Source organism: Gracilinanus agilis, chromosome 1, assembly GCF_016433145.1.
Source record: "Gracilinanus agilis isolate LMUSP501 chromosome 1, AgileGrace, whole genome shotgun sequence".
NCBI classification, from domain to species: domain Eukaryota; kingdom Metazoa; phylum Chordata; class Mammalia; order Didelphimorphia; family Didelphidae; genus Gracilinanus; species Gracilinanus agilis.
The window spans coordinates 270341499-270356572 of NC_058130.1; positions in this window are offsets into that span (position 1 = coordinate 270341499).

Here is a 15074-nt window from a genome sequence, read left to right on the forward strand (position 1 = left end):
TATATGAATATATGTACAGTGCCTGGCACATAGTGGGCACTTAATATTTGTTGACTCGACTCTACTACTTGTCTGAAATTGCTTTGTTTGAAATCACCATTGACCTCAGTGGCTTTAATTCCTTAATTTCCCAAATCCTAGACTAGCACCTCTTTGGGAATGACTCCAAAATCTAATTAAGCCCTGACCTTTCTCTTTTCTTCTAGGAAATTATTTCCAATTACTCATTATTTAGAGCTGGAAAGGATCTTACAGATTATCTAACCCAGCACTTCCATTTCACAAATGAAGAAATTATAACCAAGAGAATTTAAATGACTTGCCCTAAGTCACACAGATAGTAAGTAGCAGAGACTTTCTACTGCCTCTCACTTATATTCTTAAAGAATCAGTAAGGGACAGCTAGGTGGCTCAGTGGATAGAGAGCCAGGCCTGGAAATGGGAGTTCCTGGGCTCAAATCTAACCTCATATACTTTCTAGCTATGTGATCCTGGTCTAGTCATTTAATCTCAATTACCTGGTTTTGACTGCTTTTCTGTCTTGGAACCCATACAATTCAAAGACAGAAGATAAGAGAGTTAAAAAAAAAAGATTCAGTCAATCAGTCAGTCAACTAACATTTGTTAGAGAGTTGTTTGAAGCAGTGAAAGATTAAGAAAACTGCCCACAGTCACATAACTATTGAGGTTCAATGGATAGAGCACTGGGCCTGGTGTCATGAAGACTCATCTCGTGATTTCAAATCTAGCCTCAGACACTTACTAGCTGTGTGACCTCAGTTTCCTCATCTGTCAAATGATCTGGAGAAAGAAATGGCAAATCACTGGTATTTTTGCCAAGAAAACTCTAAATGGGGTCATGAAGAGTCAGGCTCAATTGAGAAACAACTGAACAACAATAAGGGACATGGTGGAGGAGTAGGGAGATTAGAGATGAAAGAGAAGGCAGTACTTACTGGATCTAGCACCCCTAAAAAATAGGAAGAGATGGAATGAAGGGCACAGCTGAAGAATTGTTTATCCCATGGTGGAAAGGAGGGTTATCTCTTCTTCAGGAACTGAAACAAATGGAGATAGAATGAAAGAAACCAAAGATAATAAATAAATCCTAGAGTGGAGCTAGATAGAACCCCTCATAGCAACTGGTTCAACAGGAATCAACAAAGAATCAAAGAGTGGTGGTGGTGGTGCAGTGGATAGCATGCCAGGCTTGGAGTCAGGAAGTCTCAAGTTCAAATCTGGCCTCAGACACTTACCAGCTGTGTTACCCTGTGCACGTCACTTAACCCTGTTTGTCTCAGTTTCCTCATCTATCAGATATGCTGGAGAAGGAAAAGGCAAACCACTCCAGTATCTTTACCAAGAAAACCCAAATGGGGTCACAAAGAGTCAAACACCATTGAATGACCAAACAACAATAACAATAGAGTCAAGATGATTTTTAAAGAGAAGGACATAGGAAAGGAAGAAGGTAATAGAGAGAAGGGAAACATGAATTCCTCTTCCTTTATTCCCTGATTAGCTAAAGACTTCTGCTAGGGGTGTTCCTAATAATTGGTGAAGTAGTTTACTTCCATGATTGGAAAAGTAGCAAAAAGTAACATAAAGCTACTTTATAGTATAAAGCATAAAAAAGCTTTACACTTCATGCATAAAAAATAAAGCCTAAAAAAAGCATAAAAGTAGCATCTTTTTTTAGGCCCGTAGACATCTATAGACATCTCCACTTGGTTATATTTGTGGCACCTCAAGGTCAACATTGAACTCATCATTTCTTCCCTTAAACCAGTATCTCTTTTCCAATTTTATTTCTTTTTCACTTCCTAGAAGTTCTTCCCACTCATCCAGATTCTGAAACCTACATCTCTTATCTACACAGTCTGACTGAGTTGTTGAAAATCAGGTTCCTTTTTCTCTATTGCCAGAGGAGGGAAGTTGTTGAGGGAAGTAGTTCTTTCCCAGGAGGGAGGTCAGGAAGACAATGAGGAAGTAATTATCATCCACCCCATCCATGCAGGCTTTGTCCACCTACACTACAGCTGGGGACTCTGCCTTCCATGCTTTGTCCCAGGACCCCCCTTAGGAGTCTGTACCAATTGTCAAATGCAGATGAAAGCAATATAGATTGAAGCCTTTGGGAAAAAACAGCTTTCAACAACTGAGTGGCAGACTATAGCCATGTTCTCATACAGCTTGTCATTACCTATTCTATTTTAAGGGCTTCTCAATATATTTCTCAATAACTTCAACAATCACTCAGAGGTGCCTGGAGTTCACGTCCGCCCCAGCCTCTCCCCTTCTTCTAAAGAGCAAAATAAGTCAGCAACAGTGAATAAGAACAAAGAACCACATATCCACATTCATACTTCCTGCCTACATCTCAGCTATGATAAGGGCATTATTATTTTTTATTAGCAGTACAGCACTCAAAACTAGATCCTCCCCCATGTTGAAAGCTGTGCAGTTGGCTTTCAAGGCTTCCATCCCAGGGTCACATCATAATGGCAGACTCAATTATGCAGGGGTTGATTATTCGGTCTGTTGATTATCCAGGGTTCCTTTCTGTTTTCCTTTCCACTGCAACTCCCCCCTCACCCCCCAAACCTCCACCTTTTTTCTGGTTCTTTATCTTTGACTTATTAGCACCAGGGTGGTCCAAAGAGAGAACTACAGAATAGGCTGAGTTTTGTCTTCTAGGTTCATTAATTCCCTTTCTATGTTGCCTACTTCCTCCCTCCCAGCATCTTCTCTCTATTCCTAGGTACCCAGTACCCTTCCTCTAACTCTAACTACCAAGAACACCCATTCCCTTCTTCACATACACACAAATATTTACAATACACATTTGTACCCCAAACTTTCAGTGCCTGGAGTTCTACATCTATCTTTACTCCCCCACACCTTGGCCAAGTAAAAGCAAATATCTTATAAAAATGTTTAAAAAATAAATTGGTAAAATAAATCAATATATCCACCACACCTGAGAATACATACCTCTTTTTTTGCATCTCTAGCCTTTCTGCCAAGAGTTGGGAAGTAGGTTTCATCTTGAAGAGATGTGGAGGTAGGATCAATAAAACTTAGAAACAAGGGGCAGCTGGGTGGCTCAGTAGACTGAGAGCCAGGCTTAGAGATGGGAAGTCCTAGATTCAAATCTTGCCTTAGACAGTTCCTAGAAGTGTGACCCTGGGCAAGTCACTTAACCTTCATTGCCTAGCCCTTACTGCTCTTCTGCCTTGGAACCAATACACAGTATTGATTCTAAGATGGAAAGCAATGGTTTTAAAAATAAAGATGGAAGGTAAGGATTTTTTTTTTTTTTAGAAAAAAATTTTCCATGGTTACATGATTCATGTTCTTTCTCTCTCTCCCCCCACCCCTCAGCCCCCCAGTAGCTGGCTGACCATTTCCACTTGTTTCTTCCTATGTCATCGATCAAGACCTATTTCCATATTATTGATAATTGTTCTAGGGTGGTCATTAAGAGTCTACATCCAAATCGTGTCCACATCAACCCATATGTTCAAGCAGTTGTTTTTCTTCTGTGTTTCCACTCCTATAGTTCTTCCTCTGAATGTGTAATGGTAAGGATTTTTTTAAAAGGGCAACAGATTTGATTGGGGGATCAGAGAAGAGAGAGAGGAGATATAGGGAGAAAGGAAAAGGAAAATATGACTTTGGGGTTTCAAAACCTCTGTATGTGGGAAGAACTAGAACAGAAGTAAAATTGGTAAAGAGAGACTGGTTAAAGGGAGGAAATGATCAATTCAGTCTTGGATGTTTTGACTTTGAGGTGCCACCAACCAATACAACCAAGTGGAGAGGTCTATAGGCTTTTGGAAATGGGTGACTTAGGGAATAAAAAAGGAAAGCTTGGGGCAACGATGTGAATGAGTGAATGAGAGAGCCAGATCTGGATATGGGAGGTCCTGGGTTCAAATTTGACCTCAGATACTTCTTACTGTAAGACCCTGGGCAAGTCACTTAACCCCCATTGCCTAGCCCTTGCCACTCTTCTGCCTTAGAACCAATTGGTTCCAAGACAGAAGGTAAGGGTTAAAAAAAAAAAAAAAGGCCAGGGGGGTGGGAGCTCAAAATGTCAAAAGTGTAATATCTTCTGTGGCAGACCTGACTTAGACCAATCAGATGATTCAGGCTTGAGAATAGATAGATAGATAGATAGATAGATAGATAGATAGATAGATAGATAGATAGNTGAGAATAGATAGATAGATAGATAGATAGATAGATAGATAGATAGATAGATAGATAGTGTATTAAGTGCTTACTAAATATAAACACTGTGCCAAACATTGGGAATACAAATACAAGCCAAAACCAAGATAGTTCTTGACCTTAAGGAACTTATATTCTAATGAGAAAAGACAGCACAGAGCATAAAGAGAGAACTGAAAATTAAAGAGGGAGAGGAGGAGAAGGTACCCATACAGGGTTAAGGTTCAAAAAGGGTCCAAAGGAACATAGTCTAAACCTGGTTTTAGAGCAAGTATGGCTGGCATGAGTTCTTCCCAAATGAATGAGTCTATAAAGGCAGATGTGTTGCCCATCTGAAGAGAAGAGACTGTAAATGTGGAATCTAGAAACCAAGTTTGTAGCAGCATGAGGTCTAAATACCACAAATTTGACCTTTTCACATAAGAATTTCTCCTGAAGGGAAATCCAAGCTTCAAGAGTTTCAGACTAACAATAAAACTTAAAGTACTTTAGGTGGAGCTAGCAGATTCAATCAGATGTTAAGTACCCTCTTTTAAAAAAAAATATTTAATTAATTTAGAATATTTTTCCCATGATTCCATGATTTGTATTCTTTCCCTCCTCTCCTCCCTCTTCCTTTCCGTAGCCAACAAGCAATTTAACTGGGCTTTACATGTATCATTGATCAAGACCTGTCAAGGTCTCTTTATCATCTCTGATAATCTGATAAGGACAGTTTAGTTGATAAGGAAATAATGAGGGATCAAGGGAGTAGTCTTTTACCTCATGCTTCTAGCTCTGGCTCTAGGAGCATGGAGTTTATTATATATATTTCAAGACTCATTTCACACAAAAGAACCCCAGCCCCCAAAACTTTGCAGATGTGCAGAAGTTACAAATTATGTCACATTGAAACACAAAACATTGGCTTCAGAATAGACCAAGACCAAGGCTGAATTTTGACTGGGTTTTTATCAGGAAGCCAAGTTGGGGAGTATCCCTCTCAGGGTCAAATTGCCCCCGCTAAGATTTTGGTCTTGGCTATACCAGGCAGCAGCATTCCTGGTCAAAGGGGAACAGTGTTAACCCTTTAAATTCAGGTTTTCTAGGAACTTAAAGCTTTTCAAAAAGGCCACAATATTTTTCAACAAGAAATCAGAAGGATCACAAAAGGGGTCAAAAGAGGAGTCTCAGATTTTTATCTATTCTCTTATTGGCTTCCCACAAAGACCTATTCTCATATTATTAATATTTGCACTAGAGTGATTGTTTAGTCTCTACATCCCCAATCATATCCCCATCAAACCATGTGATCAAGGAAATGTTTTTCTTCTGTGTTTCTACTCCCACAGTTCTTTCTCTGGATGTAGGTAGTATTCTTTCTCATAAGTCCCTCAGAATTGTCCTTGATCATTGCATTGCTGTTAGTAAAAAAGTCCATTATATCTATTAACCATTAATAACTTGAAAATAACACACTGATTTCTCACTCCACACAGTTGGGGCTTCCTAAAGAAGGTGGGATTTTGATTGGAACTTAAAGGAAGCCAGGAGATCAGAAAAGAGATGAGGAAGGACAGTTTTCCCAGCATGGGAGACAGCCAGAGAAAATGCCCAGAGAAGAAGGATAGAATGTTTGGCTTGTGGAACAACTTTAGGAATGAGAAAAGTTTAGCATAACTAGTGCTACTGGAGAAACTTAAAACAAGTAAAAGAAAAACAAAAAAAAACCATAAAGATAGCCAAAAAAAAAAAAAGGGACAATAAACAAGCAATGCAACTCATCCCTTGAAGGACCAATTAAAGAAGGGTTAGGTAGCTCAGTGGATAGAGCATGAAAGCCTGAAGTCAGAAAGACTCATCTTTGTGAGTTCAAATTCAACTTCACACACTTCCTAACAATGACCTGGGCATCAGTTACCTCTATTTGCCTCCATTCCTCATCTGTAAAATGAGCTGGAGAAGAAAATGGCAACCACTCCTGTATATTTGTGAAGAAAACCCCAAATGGGGCCAGGAAAAATCAGTCACTGACTGAAAAATGACTCAACAACAAAGAAAGACCAGGGATTCTAAGTTTTGTCTCCTGTCTTCGGAAGAATTGAGTTCTAGATCTCAGTGATCTGATTCAAGTGGTGGGCAATGCCAAATTTAGCCATTCACAATGAATCTCCAGATATAAAATGGTGACAATGAGCAGGAGCAGCCACAGGAACAATAAGGCCTCAGCACAAAAGATGACCCTTCTGACACAGTAGTCACTAATCCTCATCACAGATCAGAATCGTTTGTGCTAAAAATCATTAGCTCTTGTATGCAGTCTGTACTGGTATCCAAGTCAATACTAACTACTACCCAACAAGTGTTCCCCAGATCACTAGACCAATTAGGCTCTCCTCCTTCTTTGGAACCTCATTCATGGGAAGGGGATTATTAATAAATCTTTGCCCTTTTAGAGACCTCTGAAGACCTTTCTCTCAAGGGAACTAGGCAATGACTCTTCCCTCACCTTCATCCAGGGACTTTCCTGTCTTTCATACAAATTCATATTCACCTCAGTTATGCAGTTTCATCTCCCCATGTTATTAGAAAGCAAAGTATACACAAAATAATGCCTTCCCTTGGTTCCCCAATCCATTTCTGGCAGTTTTCTAAAGAATACAGGAAGAAGAAAGCTCAGTGGATAGAGAACCAAGCCTGGAGTAGGGAGGACTTAGGTTCAAATCTAGTCTCAGACACTTCCTGGGCAAAGTCATTTAACTTCGTTTGCCTAATTCTTGTCTTTCTGTCTTAGAGTTGTTACTAAGACAGAAAATAAGGGTTAAAAAAAAAAGAATACAGGGAGGAAAGGAGACCTATTGATAAGGATCTGAGACATGACATAGATCCTTCTGAGAAGGTTTTGTGTAATTAGAACCTATTCCCCTGCACTTCAGTTTCCCAGCATCCCACTTTCCTTCTCATGTTACATGCTGAGGTAGGGAGAATATGTCTCTCTCTCTCTCTCTCTCTCTCTCTCTCTCTCTCTCTCTCTCTCTCTGATCACAGTGGTGGAAGTGAGCAGAAGAATTTATGTGGTCTTATTTTTGTTAGATAATTAGGTTTGTATTTTCTTTGCTTCAAGTGATTATTAATAAACTTTATAAAATTAACACTTGGAGTTATTGGACATTAATTTAAATCCTACAGTTTCCTCAGTTTCCCCATCTGTAAAATGAGCTAAAAAAGGAAATAACAAACCACTCTGCTATCTTTACTATAAAAACCCCAAAAGGGGTGATGAAGAGACAACTGAACAACAACAAACCTAAGGACACGGGACCCTCTGAGGAGACAGAACCATGAGGCTCTGGACAACTCTGCACCAGAGATGGAATAAGAAGGGCCAGAGAGGCTCAAAAAGAATTATGTCCAGAAGCAGTCTATCTTTACTGGGTTCTCCTAGAGAACAGATGAAGCACTCTTCCTAGAGTGGTTCTAATTTTTCATGAACCTGGTTTCTGGGAGAAGGGACACCTAATCCCGGAGGTCAGGGCATGATGAGAAAGCTGTTATTTCAAGATTATGCCATACTGTTTTGTTTTGTTTTTCAGTTCTTTCTGATGAACACAAGGAGCATTGTTGGGCATAGGCAGCTACTTCCTCCTTTGTTGGGATGACAATACCATTGCTACTCCTGCTGCCATTGGCTCCCATGACTCTACCCAATGTCACTACACTCTGTTGCCAGTGTCCAGTGCTCTGACAAGTCAGTAACTTTATCTAGATTGAATTCTGAGTCATTTGGGTTCTTCTTGTCCATTATATTTCCTCGAAATTGGCTGGATTTTCTTAGGGTTGATTCTAAGGTCTCTGCTCTTGTAGCTTCATCTGGCCCAGTCATCATTATGTCATCACATGTAGTGGTAGACCTCAATGTCTTCAGGAAGGATAACCGTTTTGAAGTCTATGAGCACCAGACTACGGTAATATGAGGAACAACTCAGGTAGTTCTGAGGAAGGACAATGAAGGTACACTGGACTCCTTCCCAAGTAAAAGAAAACTTCTCTTAATCAATATCAAATCAAATTAAGTGTGTGTGTGTGGGGGGGAGCAGAGGGGGAGGCTTTAGCAAGATTGGCATTCCTTGGGAGACTTGGGTTATCTGGCTTATCACCTTAACCAATTCAGAAATAGTTCTAGTGATCTGCATGACAACTTTGTTCAGCACCTGGTAAATGCCCTGAAGTCGAGAAGATCTGAGTTCAAATTTGGCCTTAGATACTTATTAGGTGTGTGACTATGGGCAACTCACTTAACCCTGTTTGCCTCAGTTCCTCATCTGTAAAATGAGCTGGAGAAGGAGATGGCAAACCATTCCAGTGTCTTTGCTAAGAAAACCCCAAATGGGATCACTAAGAGATGGGCATGATTGAAATGACTGAATGAATTTAAACTGTCAAGTGCCATCTGCTTTCTTTGGAGACCACATAGGATTTGTAAGAGGAGCTGGTATGTTGAATTACTCTGGGTGCCTTTGTTTGTATCACTAAGGAGAATATTTAGCTTTCACTTCTCTTTGGACTCAGTATGGTTTTCTGGCTCTAGCCATTCCAATGGATCTGTTCCCCCTTTACCACTTATGGGCAAATGTCTCAATTTGTTCTAGTATCAGACCTAAATGACCAAACTACTAATCCGAGTCAGGCCTAACCTATAATGGGGTCAGGTATAGAGAACTCCCTATGTCCACCACTTAAAAAGAGACAATGGACAGTTCCATTTAGAACTTCTAACTGACTCAAGTGAGTCAGCTACTTAAGTAACCTTTTACAGAGTCCCTAAGATGTCACAATGGAGCTTTTGGGGGTTCCCTAGTATTATAACTCAGCTGCCAATTTAACATACTACTCCAAATAAGTCAGACACTATAGGGGATATGTTAGGCTTGTTGGGCAATCATCCTTCAGTCATGTCCAAATCTTCGTGACTCTATTTGGGGTTTTCATAGGAAAGATATTGGAGTGGTTGGTCATTTTCTTCTCCACCTCATTTTACAGATGAGAAAACTGAGGCAGATAGGATTAAGTGTTCACACAGCTAATAAGTATCTGAGGCCAGTTTTGAACTCATAAAGATACATCTACTTAGCTGTCATGTTAGGCTTGGGTGGGTTAAAGGACTACACTGACTATCATGTCCCTCTTTTACATGGTTGGCTATTTGTCTTTTCCTTATTAATCCCATATTTCAGGTGCCATGCCCAAAGTTTCTTGAGAGAAGTGTCATCACTGTCTACCCACTGCACACCAAGCAGTGAGCACCTGTCTCCTCCAGCCAACCCCAGAGCACCTATGCCCAAGCAGTCCTTTGTGAAATTAGCCCAGGTCTCTGATGATGTGGTAGGGCTAAAGCCTGAGACCACTTTGGTGGAGTTCCACTCAGAAGCTAAAATCTAATTGCTTCCAATACTAGTTGGGCATAGGGTCAAGGATGATGGATGGATGGTGGGGCCATGTGTAGACAGAGTGGGGATATAGTGTCATAGATACAGTCCATCAAATCCATCTATTTTGGGAATTTTGCCCTTCATCTGTTGACCCCCATAGAGAAATTAGTTGCAGGGGGGAAATGATCTTTAAGAGATATGGCAGGAGTAATATTATTTCCAAGGATACCTTGTGATGGAGACTCTACTAGCTTAATTAGCTTTCTGGTTACCTAATGGTATAAAAGAGTTCCTTCCATATGGAGTTGGGTCTTTGAAGATATCCCAAGGACTGGGCACAGGGAAAGTCACCACACAAGACATTTTACATGAGCTATGTGCTTCATCCCTGTAAGTATGCTATGGTTAAGCCAACCTCCTTTTGTTGATTGTTCAATGACCTCAATTTGTTCCATGTTCAGACCTAAACTACCAAGATACTAATGTGAAGACACTTAAATTCACAGTATCCCACCAAGTCCTTTTTTCTTTTCTTTTCTTTTTTTTAAAGACTATAAGTTGCAGAACAGCTTTGGATCTTCACTGGGGAGGAAGCTTCATCACTGAATAACTTACACCAAAGAAATCATAGGTACAGACCAGAAATCATAGGTCTGGTCCACTGTAGAAAATCACCTGCAAAAACCTGACTTCTTTTTAAATTTTATTTATAACCAAGGATATACTCAATGCACACATATAATATTCCTATAAATATTTGGGGGGGGGGCGTGGATTTTGTCAGGAAAAGCAATGTGGTACAGTGGATGGAGCATCAGCTTGGGGTCAGGAAGATCTGAGTCCAAATTCATTCTAGGGCACTTATTAGCTATATAACTCTGGATAAGGCACTTCACCTTTGTTTGTCTCAGTTTCCTCATCTATAAAATAGGGATAATAAAAGCACCTACAATAAATGTTAGCTATTATTATATTTTGTTTGTAAGTTACGTAAACTTCTCCCTGTATTCTTTTCCCTCCCCAATACTTAGCATAGTACACTTAGAATAATAGAATCACAGAACATCAGATCTTGAAGAGACCTTAAAGATTATCTAGTACAACCTTTTCGCATTCCCATTTTATTTTTAATAGTTTCTTTTTTCCAATTACTTGTAAAATTTTTTAACGTTAGTTTTTTAAAATGTTGAGTTTCAAATTCTCTCATTTCCTTCCCCCCAATCCCAGATGGTAAGCAATTAGATATAGGTTATTGTAGCAATCCAAGTATACATTAATTGTGATATTATTTTAAGAAGTATTCAAAAAAAACTTAACTCTTATACTGCTAATGATTGATCTCTGTAATCTTGAGTCAAATTGCCAAATCCCTAGCCCTTCCCTAAGGCTACACCCCAGAAGAGAGTCAGTTATCTCAGTCTCCTTACTTTTCCTTCAATGATCAATTAACATAGGTATCAAACATCAGTAGATGCCTTAGGCCATATCCACCCTGGATCCTGATCTTAGCTCTACCTATTGTTTCAGGTTTTGGCAGTTTGCATTTTATGATGATTACCTCATAATGTTAATGTATCAGGCAACTGGCCTCTACCCTTACCCCCATACTGTTGTAACCCCAATAAAAGTGACAAGACATCAGGTGGCAAGAGAGCTCTTAACCATCAGAGCTCCTAACCATGAAGCTCTTGACCATCAGAGCTTACTTGCTGTCTGTCTACCTTATGCCAAAACTTTCTGTGTCTGTGTATCTTTATTCTCGCCTTCTGTTCTCTTTCCATTAATCCTTAACCCGTAACCCATTTTCACTCAGTCCTTGGTTCCCCTTTCTAAGTGTCCAACCCACTTGGAATCTTCCTGAAGCTGCTGGACGGCTTCAGTTATAAATGTATAGTCATGCAAAACACACTTCCATATTAGTCATGTCATGAAAGAAAACACAGACCCTCCTCCTCAAAAAGATATACCAAGAAAAAGAGAGTTTTAAAAAATATACTTTAGGTTCCGGGTTAAGATGGCGGCAGAGTAAGAAGCAGCTCTTAACTTCTCCTGACCTAAACACACAAAACTCCTCAAGGGGACATAAAAACAAGTCCAGACGAACGGAGGAACCCCACAACAGGGCACAGTGTGGAAGGTACGTGAAATCGAGGCATTTCCATGCTATAAAGGGGTGAAACTGCTCTCACTAAATCGCGGGCTGAGCAACCACCCCACCCCCACCCACTCCACACACAACAGCTATAGCGCCGAAGCCAGCTAAAAAGAAATAGAGCAAGTTTGGGGCACCCATCGAGTCATTGGCAGCTCTGGGGCCTGTTCCCGAGATCAGCAAGATTTAGGACCCCAAAAAGCTAACGAACGCACACAAAATTTGAACGCAGGAGCAGGGCGCCGAGAGTGGACGCAGAGCGCAGGCTGAGAGCGCAGGCACTGGCGGAGGCGTGGGTGGAGGCAGACACAACCAGGAGCTAAATCTCTGAAACCCTGAGTGGGGAACCAGTGCAGACGGGTATACGACTGTGGAAGCAGCACCCTAAGACTTGTAAAGAAACCTCCAGCAGATGATCAAGCAAGGGGGTCCACCAGGGGGCTTGACCGCGGACAGACCCTGAGCGCAAGGATAAACCTGAGAAACTGCTGGGCTAACAATGGCTACCCAGTCTCAGGAAGTTCAGAAGAGAAAGATTAACAACAAGAAAAAGAAGTCTTTAACACTCGACAACTTTTACACAGAGAAAATCCAGACAACCGAGCAAACAGAGGAGGAGAACAAACAAGCATCCAGGCCCTCCTCAAATAAGGAAAACTCCTCACAAGCTATGGAAGAGTTCAAAACTGAGATTTTGAGGAAAATGGAAGAGATCTGGCAAGAAAATAACTGTTTAAAAGGTAGAATCTTGCAATTGGAAAGTGAGGCTCAGAAACCAAATGAACTGATAAGCAAATTGAACACCAGAAATGACCAGATGGAAAAGGAATACCAGAAGATGATGGCCGAAAACCAGTAGATTATAGCCGAAAATCAAAAGATCATAGCGGAAAACCGAAAGATTATAGCCAAAAATCAATCCCTAAAGGCTAGAATTGAGCAAGTAGAAGCTAATGATCTCTCAAGGCAACAAGAACAAATAAAACAAAGTCAAAAGACTGAAAAAATAGAAGGAAACATGAAATATCTCAATGAGAGAGTGACAGACCAAGAAAACCGGTCTAGAAGAGACAATTTGCGAATAATTGGTCTTCCAGAAAAACCAGAAATTAATAGAAACCTGGACTCCATACTAACAGAAATAATTCAGCAAAATTGCCCTGAAGTCCTACAACAAGAGGGCAATATAGACATTGAAAGGATTCATAGAACACCTGCGACATTCGATCAAGAAAAGAAAACACCCAGAAATATAATTGCCAAATTCAAGAGTTTCCAAGCAAAAGAAAAAATCTTACAAGAAGCCAGAAAGAAACAATTCAAATATCAAGGAGCACCAATCAGGATCACACAGGATCTGGCAGCCTCTACGCTAAAAGATCGCAAGGCTTGGAATACGACATTCAGAAAGGCAAGAGAGCTGGGCATGCAACCACGGATCAACTACCCATCAAAATTGACTATATATTTCCAGGGGAAAGTATAGGCATTCAACAAAATTGAAGAATTCCAGGTATTTGCACAGAAAAGACCAGAGCTAAATGGAAAGTTTGATATCCAACCACAAAAATCAAGAGAAACATGAAAAGGTAAATAAGATACAGAGGGGAAAGAAAGAAAACTTATAATTTTTAAATTTGCCTTTTTAAGGGCCTCAGTGAGATCTAATTATCTGTATTCCTATGTAGAGAAATGTTATGTATAATTCTCTGTAGTGAACTCTATTCACTATTATAATATTCACTATCATAGTAATCAGAAGAATAATTCACAGGGTGAGGGTGGAACACTAAATAATCTAAGATGACATGGGGGATGGGAAAGAGGGGGTGAATAGCAGGGGACACCAAGAGAAACTTGAGTGAATAAGAAAATAGGATATTCTATTACACACAAAGAGGACATGGGAGGGAGAGGGGACAAATACTAGTATAAGAAGGAGAGGAAGAGAGCATTAAGAGGTAATAATCAAACCTTACTCTTAGTGTAATCAACCCGGAGAGGGAAGAGTAGCTATACTATCCATTGGGACATAAAACTCTTATCTAACCCTTCTGAGAAAGTTAGAAGGGATAAACCAAGGGGAGCAGGGGAGTGGGGAGGTCAAAAAAAGGGAGGGGAGAAGAGGGAGGGAATTCATAAGGCCTTTAAAAACAAAAAGAGGGGGAAAAATAAGGGAGGGAGTAGAAAGGGAAGTTAATCAAGGGAGGGGATAAGGGATAGTGGCTCAATAGCAAACCACTGATTTAAAAGGAAAAAGTATAAGGAAAAAGGGGGTAGGAAGAGGGGAGGATTCAAAAATGTCAGCAAATGCACAACTGATGATTATAACTCTGAATGTGAATGGGATGAACTCGTTCATAAAACGGAAGCAAATAGCAGAGTGGATTAGAAACCAAAATCCCACCATATGTTGTCTACAAGAAACACATATGAGGCGGGTGGACATACACAAGTTTAAGGTTCAGGGTGTGAGCAAAATCTTTTGGGCGTCAAATGAGAAAAAGAAGGCAGGAGTGGCTACTATGATTTCTGAAAAAGCCAAAGTAAAAATAGATATGATTAAAAAAAGACAGGGAAGGTCATTATATCCTGATTAAAGGCAGTATAGACAATGAGGAAATAACACTGCTCAATATGTATGCACCAAGTGGCATAGCACCCAAATTCATAAAGGAGAAACTGGCAGAGCTCAAGAAGGAAATAGATAGTAAAACCATAATAGTTTGAGATCTAAATATTCCTCTGTCAGATCTAGATAAAACAAACCGAAAAATAAATAAGAAAGAGGTAAGAGAGGTGAATGAAGTCCTAGAAAAATTAGATTTAATTGATATGTGGAGAAAAATAAATAGGGACAAAAAGGAATACACCTTCTTTTCAGCTGCACATGGCACATTCACAAAGATTGACCATGTTATAGGGCATAGAATCATTGCAAACAAATGCAAAAGAGCAGAAATAATAAATGTAACCTTCTCAGATCATAATGCAATAAAAATAATAATTAGTAAGGGCACCTGGACAGGAAAATCAAAAACTAATTGGAAATTAAATAATATGATTCTTCAAAACCAATTTGTCAAAGAAGGAATCATAGAAACAATCAACAATTTCATTGAAGAAAATGACAATGATGAGACATCCTACCAAACTCTGTGGGATGCGGCCAAGGCAGTACTCAGGGGGAAATTTATATCCTTGAGTGCATATATTAACAAATTAAGGAGGGCAGAGATCAATGAATTGGGCGTGCAACTCAAAAAATTAGAAAGCGA